Below are 13,161 nucleotides of genomic sequence, written 5' to 3' on the forward strand. Positions count from 1 at the left end.
GAGCCCCAGCCTGGGAACCTCCATATGCCAAGGATGTGGCCCTAGAAAGAAATTAAAAAAAAAAAAAGACGTTATTTAAATTTAGAATGGGGCTTCTCCATCTTGGCACCACCAACATGTTGATAATTCTTTGTCATGGGGCTGTCCTGTGCACTGTAGAACAGGACAGTGCCCACCAGATACCAATAGCACTCCCCTCCCAGCTGTGACAATCAAAAATGTCTCCAGAAAATGCCAGATGTCCTCTAAAGGGTAAAATTGCCCCAGCTGAGAATCACTGATGGAAAATACTGAAGCATTTGTGGCATTAGCTTATTTTCATAATTTATGTATTAGAGTTGCAAGTACACGGACTTCAGAAATCTGACAAATCTGGATTCAAATCATGGCCCACACATGACTTGCTGTGTGACCTAGGGCAAGTTACTCCGCATCTCTGCTCCTTAATTTCCTCACCTGTGAAACGGAGCAATCACTGGATTGTCCTCATAGAACTGTTGTGAGGACTAATAAGACAAAGCTCTTAATAGGTGACGACAGATATCAGCTAAAACCCTCCAACCCCCTTTTTTTGCTCTAACACCAGATATTTGTGGATTTACTGTAATATTAAGGCTGCCTCTATTCTCTGTTAGTGTGGCAGCTAAGAACCTCCAAGTACCAGGATTCAAACTCCAGCTGCAGTCTAGAAGGAGGTGTTAAACCTCTGAAACCACAGTTTTTCATCTATTTCTAAAGAAGGAGAGAGAGAGAATGAAAGACCCTCTCTTGCACAGCTGCTATAGGAATGGAATGACATGTTCAGACGCTAAGCTTATTAACCATTATTAGGTGCTGCAAGGCTGCACGTAAATGCAGAGAAAAGCAAAGGGAGAAGTTTTAATAAAATTCCTACAAGATCATAGTTTTTCTTAACCTTCCTCTCCCACTGCTGCCTGACCCCACCCTGGGGAAATTTGCTGGAACCCCAAAGCTCTCACATCTCATTTTGTGAACGCCCAAGGAGATCACACCAGTTCCTCCTGGCTACCTCTTGGAGAATCATCTTCCTGCCTCTGGAGGTCCCCCTCAGTCTCCCTGGGCTGCACTGTTCCCAGGTGTCTCCCCAGGCACCCCACCCCCACCTCTGGCTGACATCTCCCAGGCTCTTACTGTGGTGAAACCAGGCTTTTCTTCATGCCATGATCATGCTGAAGCGGAGGCGATGCCCACCCCTCGAGAGCACTGCAGTCTGTGATTTGGCCACAGATACTCTGCCGAGCCTCAATTTCCTCACCTGCAAAATGGGACGGTTTAAGCATCCCTTCCTCCTGGAAGCCTCGCCTTCCTCAGGACCCAGGTGCTCCTCCTTCCTGCTGCGCTGGGTCTTTATCCCTGTAACTCCTTCCACTGCCCTTTAAAATAAAACCCATTTCTTTGTCTAAACCATGAAATCCCTCCAAGGACTATGTCCCATTCATAGTTATACCCCACAACATAATTCCTGCCACAAGGCAAATCCTGAATAAATGTTTGTTGAGTGAATGGGTGGGAGAGAGAGGGGCATATGATCCCATTCAAAGCTCTAAGTGGGATAAGCTGGGGTTTCTTCCCTTTCTACCCTTCTCTCGCCTTTACTTCCCAGACACTTGCTGGGAAAAATCTCTTTTGTAAGATGAAGCAGAGACTGACACTTGGTTAGCATCGTAACTCATGGCTGCTGCGCTGTGAAAAGTGGTAACATTGCAAGATAAATGTGATTTGAGCTGGGGAGTTTGGTTTCTCCGGGGAAAATCTAAAGAATCTGTGGCTACCCCTTCATGCTGAAAGCACTTGGCGGAGAACAGAGGGCCCTGGGAAGGGCGATCCGAGGGCAAGGGGGACTGTGAGCAAGAAGGGAAATCCCAGTTCACCTCCAGGGTGGCCTCCACTTGGACAGGAGGTGCCCCAGTGGGAAAGGAGGCAAGATTCTGTACCATCCTCTGGGCTCTGTCAGTCTTCATAAGCACCCAAGATTTTGTTTCTGGAAATCACCATACCTGGAGTGCCCCCCACCACCTCACTCGCAAGAAAACAACTCAGCCTAAAGAAGGGATTACATTAAGAAAACAAAGTCGATACTGTGGTTTACCTACTGTGGTTCAGAACGACCAGGCTGTCCTTTCTGATTGTCTGTAGAGGGAAGGTTTGATTGACACTCTCCAATCTAGGCAACCACGGATCCCGCCCCGTTAGCACAGTTTACAGTCAGGTCAAAACTCAGATGACGGGGTCCCTGTCTCCTCCCTCAACTTGCAAAAAATGAGAAGGTTTTTAACTTCACTGTGAGTCAACTAGATGGACCAAAGCATCGTGGTGTCACAGCAAGGACAGCAGAGTAAGAAACAGATCCTAACGAGAACCTTGCCAATAATTTGCAGTGTGTCAAGTCACAGCTTTCCCAGACTTCAATTTTCTGACCTGTTCAATGGAACTCTTACTAGTAGTAGGCCACGGGGATGTTATAGGGGTAAAATGAGCCATTAGACTCAAAAACACGTCAAGGAAGTTCCCGTGGTGGTACAGCGGAAACGAACCCACCTAGTATGCATGGCGGTACAGCGGAAACGAACCCACCTAGTATGCACCGGGATGTGGGTTCGATCCCTGGCCTTGATCAATGGGTCAGGGATCCAGCCTTGCTGTGAGCTGTGGTGTAGGTCGCAGACACAGGCTCAGATCCTGGGTTGTTGTGGCTGTGGTGTAGGCCGGCCACTGTAGCTCTGATTTGACCCCTAGCCTGCGAATGTCCATATGCCTTGGCTGTGCCCCTAAAAAGCAAAAACTAAAAAAATAAAAACAGTTAGGTTAGGCACCGTGCCCAATGGAGAGAGTTTTGTTACCGATTTGTTCAATAACCAAGGTGTGAAGTTTGCGATCCCGTCAATGGACAGCACATTGAGCGCGGAACTGCGGTGGTTGTGGAGTGCTGGTGGAAAGCCAGCCAAGGGGGTGGACAAGAGGAAAGAATGTGAAGACGAGAAAGATATGCTCCCTGGCCTCGAGGACCGTCCCCCTCCCCGCCGCCCAGGTCCCCAGGAGAGAGAAAATCGCACAGCAATAAGTCACAGATGGAATATGATAAACACGAAAGAAAACAGAGTATTTCAATGGGGAGGGGGCAGCTTTCCTCTCACCTTGCAGGTTACTCATTCACAACCCACAAACCCTGGCCTCTCGGGAAGCCAGAGGAGGTACATGAATGGGGGTGGTAAACTCTATATTCTACAGTTTTTTCCTCTGATGTAAATCGAATCCAAATTTAGACTAGTTGAGTAAGATACTCTTGCAGCTGTTTGGACAGCATTACAGCCAGAAGGTCTAATTCAAAAAATAAAAAGAAATTTAAAGAACCCTTGTGTCAAGCAGAGGTGAAAGGCACCAGCAGCAAGCCCCTCACAGACACACAGGATCCTACCCACGTAACTTTCAGTGACACTTTTCCAGGCTGGACCCAAACATGCATCTGCATCAGTAAAAAGATAGAGAATGCGTTCAAGAGCTGAGCACTGAAGGGAATGAAGAAAGGCCATTTGGGAGAAGGGCAGCAGCTGCTTTCGAAACAGCCTTTCCTCTGAGCCCCAGGAAGACCGCTTATCTGCTCTACTCACTTGGCCTCAGTAGCATCCACAGCCTTTGGGACTAACCCGGGCGTCAGTGGAGAACCGTCAAGTGAGAGGTGGAAAAGCCTCCCCGTTATCCTGCCACTCAACCTGGTCACATCAGACATTTCAGATGCAGGGCTTCTGCCTACTTCTGGCTGATCAAAAAGATGACTCCAGGCTCCGACATCTGGATCCAGAACTCTGTTCCCTAAGTTTCTCCCTGAGTTTTCCTTGCCTTGGTTTCACTTTTTAATTTCAATCTCGTCTCCAAAGGCTGCCCTGAACCATGCTCCCTCTCAGGTCCGCTCAGGACTCGTAATAGATGGAAGTCTTAACCCATCATCGACCAATACATCATAAATGTCAACTGTGGGACACTGATAAAACTGAACACATAGGAGTTCCAGCTGTGGCATAAGAGGATTGGTGATGTCTCTGAAAGCAGGGTGATCCCTGGCCAGGCACAATGGGATCCAGCATGGCCACAGCTTCAGTGTAGGTTGCAGCTGCAGCTCTGATCTGATCTCTGGCCTTGGAACACCACATGCTAGGAGGCAGCCAAAAAAAAAAAAACCAAAACAAAACAAAACAAAAAACCCTGAACACATATATAGTTCTTTCCAGCATTCCTTCAGCTATTTTAAGGAAACACCCTTTTGTTCTAAAGTAGTGTATCAGCTGGGACCCAGCCTTCCACGTAACTTTAAAAGCATGTCCCTTGGGCCTGTGACTCTCTTCCTCACTCTCTGGTATACTGCTTATTCCACAAAGCTTGCTTCTAGAATGAAGTCTAGAAAACTGATGGTAGTTGCATGTACGGATGAAAATCTCAGACTTTTCCTTCAGATGGAACGAAAGAGTCTCAATTTTTGCTCTGTTAGTTTTCTACAGCTGCTGTAACAAGTCATCACAAAATTGGTGGCTGAAAGGTCAGAAGCTGAAAGCAGTTCTTCGGGCCACAGTGAAGGTGTTAGCAGGGCTGATCTAGCAGAGAATCCTCTTTGCTGCCTTTTCCAGTTTCTAGAGTTGTGTTCTTTGGCTTGTGGTCCCTGTTCCATCTTCAAAGCCAGCAGTGTAGCATCACAGTTCAAGGTCATATTTCCTTCTTCTACAGAGTCAAATCTCCCTCTGTTTCCCTCTTTTAAGGACACTTATGATTGTATTTAGAGGCTACTCAAAGAATCCAGGATCATTTCCTCATCTCAATATTCTTTTTTTTTTTAATGTAACCCACAACATGTGGAAGTTCTGAAGTCCAGGGATCAAACCCACGCCACGGCAGTGACCTGAGCCACAGCAGTGACAATGCTGCATCCATTACCTGCTGAGCTACCAGGGAACTCCCTCAATATTCTTAGTTTAACCATATCTGCAAATCATATCTCTTTTGACAGACACACAAGGTAACATTCACTAATTTCAGGGATTAGGTTCTAGGTATCTCTGGGGGCCACTCCTCAGCCTCCTACACTGACAAATACATCTACCTTCCACTGTGGATCTGAAATGCTCTTCAAGAAAAGCACTGCACCCCTGGGTTCCTGCTGTATATTGTGGATCCTAGATGACCCACTATTGTGTCACTGAGAAAAAAAGGAATAAAAATCTAGGCATAGTCAGGATAGAAAGCCTTTCAGTGCTAATTATTATGAGCCTCACTAAAAGCAAAACAAAGAAACAAGATACTCTATTTAAGCATCGCAGGGGCCTAGGTTTGCAGGCAGCAGCAAACTTGGTAGTGTCCCACAAGCCAAGACCACACCCCAGGCTCACTCCTAACACGTGCAAGAACAGTGTGAATACCTATGGAAGCCCATGTAGCCTGTGTCTAGAATATTAAACAATACAAATCAAGATAACATAATTTTATTTTTGTTTATTTATTTTTTGGTTATAGAATTCTTTGTTGTTTTTCAGAGACTGACTCCTTTCCAGGTAACAAGATAGGTCAGAATCTTCATAGGCACGAGTAAGGGTGAGGCTGCTGGACCAAATGGGGAGTGAACCTATGAGTCTACAGGAAAAGAAAGTAATTGTTACTCAGTTTAGGCAGTCTCAAATAAAACAAAAGAAATAGCCCCAAGTGTTCAGATAAAAAAAAAAATGTTACATGCAACTTGATTTTCATCCCACCAATAGGAATTACTTCTAAGATGACGACTCTAACTCAGTTGCATGTGCAATCTTGACTGTTAAAATTACCTGTTTTAGGAGTTCCTGTCGTGGCACAGTGGTTAACGAATCCAACTAGGAACCATGAGGTTGCAGGTTTGATCCCTGGCCACCCTCTGTGGGTTAAGGATCCGGAGTTGCCGTGAGCTGTGGTGTGGGTTGCAGATGTAGCTCGGATTTGGTGTTGCTGTAGCTCTGGAGTAGAACGGCCACTACAGCTCCGATTAGACCCCTAGCCTGGGAACCTCCATGTGCCGAGGGAAGCGGTCCTAGAAAAGGCAAAAAGACAAAATAAATAAACAAATAAAATTACATGTTTTATTAAACAGAGTAAACTTTGTTTTTTAAAAAAACTCAGGTATCACTTATAACTGGAATCTAATATCCAGCACAAATGAACATCTCCTCAGAGAAGAAAATCATGGACTTGGAGAAGAGACTTGTGGCTGCCTGATGGGAGCGGGAGGGAGTGGGAGGGATCGGGAGCTTGGGCTTATCAGACACAACTTAGAATAGATTTACAAGGAGATCCTGCTGAATAGCATTGAGAACTTTGTCTAGATACTCATGTTGCAACAGAAGAAAGGGTGGGGGAAAAAATGTAATTGTAATGTATATAATGTATACATGTAAGGATAACCTGACCCCCTTGCTGTACAGTGGGAAAATTAAAAAAACAAACAAACAAAAAAAAAACAACAATGCAAAAAAAAAAAAAACTCAAAGATGGTAAACTTGGTATTAGATTAAGATAACATAATATTAAGCAGAATACATTCTCTCTTCCTCCACTGACCTTCATATTACGTAGTATCCCATAATGGAATATTATTCAGCCATTAAAAAGAAAGAAATAATAGCATTTGTAGCAACATGGATGGACATAGAAATTATCAATGCTAAGTGAAGTCAGTCAGACAAAGAGACACCAACATCAAATGCTTTCACTTACATGTGGAATCTGAAAAAAGGACACAATGAACTTCTTTGCAGAACAGACACTGAGTCACAGACTTTGAAAAACTTATGGTTTCCAAAGGAGACAAGTTGGGGGGTGGGGGGATGCACTGAGGGTCTGGGATGGAAATACTATAAAATTTGGTTATGATGTTCATTGCACAACTATAAATATCATAAAATTCATTGAGTAATAAAAAGTGGCCATAGACAGCACTGAACACTTACTCTTACTTAGCTCACCGTAGACCAGGGGCAAACAGACCACACATTACATCCCACTGGACTAGAAGATGAACAGGGGGGAATTCATGTTCTACGCAGCATCTCAAATCAATACAAATTTAGTAGCTTATAACAAGAGGTACTTATTATCTGGTAGTTTCCCAGGGTTAAGAATCCAGGCAGGACTTAGCGGAGCCTTCTGCTCAGGGTCTCACCTAGCTGCAATGAAGGTGTCAGCCAAGGCTGGAGCCCCATCTGAGGCTCAGGGTCCTCTTCCAAGCTAACTGGTTTTGGCAGAAATCAGTTCCTTATGCCTACAGAACTACATGCATGTTGCTTCTTCAAGGCCATTAGGAGAACTTCTCTTATCAGGAAAAGTTCAGTCCCTTTTTTAAGGGATTTGACCTGATCAAGTCAGACCCATCAGGGGCAACCTCTTTTGGTTAACATATAGTCAAGGGATCAGGAACTAAAATCACATCTTCCGAAGGCCTTTACCATATAACATAACCTGATCGCAGATGTGAAATCCATCGTATTCATAGGCCTCCCACAGGGAGAGGGGAAGATAGAGGAGTGGGAAATCTCAGCATTCTTAGAACTCTTTCCACCATGGTGGACTGAATGTGGTTACATTCTGTGGGCCTTCTTCATGGTGAGAGGAAGGCCAGAGTATGACCCTCAAAAGCTCAGGGCCAAGGGCAGAGGGCCTTCTCCCCTGAAACAGGTTCTGTGCAACCCCTGCAATAGTTTAGGAGTAGAATTATGTCAACGTTCCCTTCAGGTAGCCCAGATTCCAGTGCTGAAACACACTCCTCCCTTTGTTTGCTTCCCTGCTGATATTTCTTGCCTCCCCCTCTAACCTTAGTAGTGCTTATGAACAGGTAGGGTTTTCACAGCAGTATTGAATCCATATTTTGTACTTCTGGAGTTGACCACAGTTGGCTGCTTTTTGCTTAACACAGTATCCGTGAACACCAGAAAGCTCCAATTCCCTTTCCATCAGGAGCTCCTTGTTTCCATCATGGTGCATTCCTAGAGATTACTGCAGGATCAGACTTTGAGCATCATTCTGGTTCAAAGCATGGGAAGAGTGCTATACATGCCAGGAGATTCTAATGCAAAATGACTGATTTCTCAAACAAGCTAACAGAGAGTGGTACATGCAAGTGAGTTTGGGCCTTGACTGTAATATCCTAGGAGACCATACTCCTAGTACTAAGGAGACTGCCATTGCACAAATCATTTTTTGGACTTCCTCTTTGGGAAGAATCTTCAAAAGCCATGGCATGGTCTATTTAATAACTCAGTGGTAGTAATTCTTCAACTATAGATAGTGAATTGAATTTGGGGGAATAATCATGCCATTTAGATATAAAGGTCATAATCAATTAACTTGTAGGCAGTATCACTGAATTATGAAAAAAGTGTACATTTAAGTGCTTTTTCCAAGTTGCTCAAACTGTTTGTAAAAGTACTCCCCAAGTAGCATGTATAATGACCAAATTATTGTGAATAAAATCATAGCCTACCAAAATGATTACTACATTGAAGAGTAACATAACAATTAATGCTTTTAGGTTACAAAGGATGCTATCACACACACATCTATGAAATAGAAAGTAGAAATATTTTTTTATGACTAATGGCCATTAAATTAAAGAAACTGAGGTGAACAGAATATACTTCCACAAGATCTCACAGCCAGTAAATGAATCATCAAGCGCAAGTCTTCAAACCCCAAATTCAGGGGACTTAGGGCAGTTACACACACTGGTGGTTCCACTCTCCCCATCCAGGTTCATGGCAGTCATTGCTAGCAGATCTGGCAAGGTACTCTTTCCTACTGAGCTAGATTCAGCCTCAAAATCCCCAGCATAGCTCTTTAGATAGCCAAACCAATGAACCTGGGATATTCAACTTATTTGTCCTTTTGCATTATACCATGTTGAACAGGACAGCACTCATTGGAATGCACAATTTCTGGTACATTTGTTTAAAAATTAGAGCCGTCCTGAATCAACATTTCTCCAAAGAAGATATGCAGATGGCCAACAAGCACATGAAAAAATGCTCAACATCACTAATTATTAGAGAAATGAAAATCAAAACTACTATGAGGTACTATATCATACCTGTCAGAATGGCCGTCATTAACAAGTCAACAAATAACAAATGCTGGAGAGGGTATGGAGAAAAGGGTACCCTCCTTCACTACTGGTATTTGTAAATTGGTACAACCACTATAGAAAACAGTATGGAGGTACCTCAGAAAACTAAATATAGAACAACTCTATGACCCAGCAATCCCACTCTTGGGCATCTATCCAGACAAAACTTTCCTTGAAAAAGATACATGCACCCATATGTTCATTGCAGCCCTATTCACAATAGCCAAGACATGGAAACAACCTAAATATCCATCAACAGATGAATGGATTAAGAAGATGTGGTATATATACACAATGGAATACTACTCAGCCATAAAAAAGAACAAAATAATGCCATTTGCAGCAACATGGATGGAACTAGAGACTCTCATACCAAGTGAAGTAAGTCAGAAAGAGAAAAACAAACACCATATGATATCATTTATATCTGGAATCTAATATATGACACAAATGAACTATTCCACAGAAAAGAAACTCATTAACTTGGAGAACAGACTTGTGATTGACAAGGGGGAGGGGGAGGGAGTGGAATGGACTGGGAATCTGTGACCATTTACAGTTAACATAATTATCTATGTGGGTGGTTGAAACTCCATCTGTTTGCTATTTGGTTGGATTTTTTTTTTTTTTTGGTCCCATATTTTCTATGTTTTCAGTTACTTCTTTGCATTCTTTTGGTCACTGTTACTATCCTACCAGGCTGATTATTTTATTTTTATTAAACTTTAAATTTTTATAATAGTTTTATATTTCTAGAATCGTTGTAAAAAAATACAGAGAGTTCTTTTATACCTGGTTCCCAGTCATCCATATTGTTAACATCTTACACTATAGGGTACATTTTTCACCACTAATGAACAAATACTGATACATTATTATTATTTATGGATCATTGTTTATTCAGATTTCCTTAATTTTTGCCTAATCTCTCCTTTTCCTTCTAAGATCCAATCAAGATACCATGTTACATTTAGTTGTCATGTCTTCCTGGACTTGGCTGTGACAATTGCTCAGACTTTCCTTGTTTGGGGTGACCTTGACAGTTTTGAGGAGAACTATCATGTATTTCATAGAATGTCCTTTCGTTTGGGTTTATTGAGGTTTTTCTCATGGCTAGACTGGGGAGATGGGTTTCTGAAGAAAGACTGGAGAGACAAAGCACCATTCTGGAGTTCCTTGGTGGCCCAGTGCCTTAGGAATCCAGAATCTGGTGTTGTCACTGCAGTGGCTTGATCCTTGGCCCAAGAACTTTTACATGCCACAGGTGCAGCCAAAAAAACAAAACAAAACAAACAGCATTCTCATGGCATCACATCAAAGGCACATACTTTAAAGGTGATTTATCCCCATTGATGTTAACCTTCATCATTTGGCTGAGGTGGCGTTTGCCAGGTTTCTGCACAATAGAGTTCCTCTTTTCGGAGTTCCTGCTATGGCACAGTGGGTTAAGAATCTGACTACAGTGGCTTCAGTCACTGCAGAGGTACAGATTCACTCCCCAGTCTGGCACAGTGGGTTCAAGAATCTGGCATTGACACAGCTGCAGCATGGGTCACAGCTGTGACTCAGATTCGATCCATGGGCCCAGGAATTCCATACGCTGCAGGTGTGGCCATCAAAATAAGAAGTTCCTGGGAGTTCCTGTCATGGCTCAGTGGTTAACGAATCCGACTAGGAACCATGAGGTTGCAGGTTGCAGGTTCGATCCCTCACCTTGCTCAGTGGGTCAAGGATCCGGCATTGCCATGAGCTGTGGTGTAGGTTGCAGATGCAGCTCGGATCCCGCGTTGCTGTGGCTGTGGCGTAGGCTGGCGGCTACAGCTCCGATTAGACCCCTAGCCTGGGAACTTCCATATGCCACAGATGCAGCCCTAGAAAAGACAAAACAATAAGAAGTTTCTTTTTTCTTCCCACTTTCCATTTAGACTCTTTGGAAGGAAGTCATTATATTCACCCTACACTTAAAGGTAAGGAGTTATGTTCTATCTCCTTAAGGGAGGAGTATTACATAATTTATTTGGAATTCTCCTGCAAGGGAGAGTTCTCTCTTCTTCCACATTTATTTATTTATTCAATCATTTACTTATATTAGTATGAACTCAAAGAGAGTTATTTACATTTTAGGTTATAATCTAGTACTGTGTTATTTATTTTACTGCTCAAACTGTTCCAGCTTTGATTCTTGGAAACTTTTCAACTTTTCCTTTCACATAGTCTTCTTGATAGACTGATGATACATAGATAGAGATGCAGATAGATGTGTGCTTTTAGCACTTCCTTACTTTCTGGACTCTAAGCTTTTCTTCAATGCTACCTGCCCAGTTCTAGAATCAGCCGTTTCCCCAGGGAGCCCTTGTTCCTTTTATTGGAGAAAGGTTTCAGAAACTAAGATTTTCATGCAAGTTGGACTTGCTACTGGATGGTTGCTAATTCTAACCCCTCTCAGCTGACAGAGCAAGGAAATACATTCTGTATTTATATTTAACCTATGCAGCTACACACAGCTGCAAAAATTCTGTGTAACCATCTGTACCTATAATATGCTAAACTTGCATTCATATTGATGTCTTCAACTCTAATCCAATACCATAGGGATCATTCTAATCTTCCCACACCTAAAAGCACTCCTTTTAAAATGTTATTTCCTACCCTGGTCACTTCCTCCCTCTTTCCCCTAAATCATCCTACTTAGAAATGTTTCACCTTAGCATTTGTAAGACCGCCCTGAGCCCATATTATACACTTGCTCAATATCACTCTTACCCTAAAAAGGTTGTGTTTAAAATACCGATGATCTACATACACCAAAGCATCAGACAACTGCCGTTTTCACTTTAGCTCTTTTACTTGTCTATTAATTGAGTCTTTAAAGGTGCATTTAACTGCTTGGTGCTTCACATTCCAAACCTATAAAAGGGGCAGAATACTTGACTTGTTCTCTTACTAGTCTGTTGTGGGACCAAATATATTATGGGGGTAAAAACAACTTTGTAAAATAAAAGGCTTTGGTCCTTGGGAGCCTCTTCAGTTGGCTCCTGTGTCCCTTGGACATACCTTCATCTCTCTCTCTCTCTCCTTTTTTTAAAGCACTTTATTATTTTCTGGTACCACAGGCTCCCCTACTAAGCCATCTGCCCATCTCTAGCATCAGCCATTTCTCCAAGAAGAAATGATAATAGATATGGACTCAGTGACCTTGTCCAAGTTCCTAACACCATGCCTGACATCACAAGAAAGGAACAAACACTATCTCATTTAATCCTCAAAATGGGGTACCTTTTATTATCCCCGTCTTACAAATAAGGAAACTGGGACTTGCAGAAGATCTGAACAGCAGTAGTAATGATAATAAACAGCACTTCCTGAGGGCTGACTATGGGCCTGGCACTGTTCTAAGTGCTTTGTAGTTATTAATACATTTAATTTTCACAACAACCTGATGAAGAAATTTTCTATTATCCCCACCTTACAAAAGAGGAAACTAAAGCATATAGCTGGTCAATGACAGAGCTGGCCTGGGAACCTAGGTCTCTCTCTCTCTCTCTTTTGTCCCCCAAGTATCTCTTATGTAGTAAATTAAACTGCCTTTACCAGTACTCACTTTTTCTTTTTTTCTAATGGCCACACCCAGGTCATATGGAAGTTCCAGGGCCAGGGATCAAATCCAAGCTGCAGTTGTGACCCACACCACAGCTCTGGCAATGCTGGCTCCTTTATCCCACTGCAATGGGCCAGGAATTGAACCTGTGTTTCTGTAGCAACCTGAGCCGCTGCAGTTGGATTCTTAACCCACTGCACCACAGCAGGAACTCCAAGTACTCACTCTTTTTTTCTTTTGTGGGGGGGGGCTGCACCCATGGCAAATGGAAGTTCCCAGGCTAGGTGTTGAATTAGAGCTGCAGCTGCTGGCCACAAGCCACAGCCACAGCAACACTAGATCCAAGCTACATCTGTGACCTACACTGCAGCTCACAGCAATGCTAGATCCTTAACCCAATGAGTAAGGCCAGGGA

Source organism: Sus scrofa, chromosome 3 (genome assembly GCF_000003025.6).
Source record: "Sus scrofa isolate TJ Tabasco breed Duroc chromosome 3, Sscrofa11.1, whole genome shotgun sequence".
Taxonomy (NCBI): Eukaryota; Metazoa; Chordata; class Mammalia; order Artiodactyla; family Suidae; genus Sus; species Sus scrofa.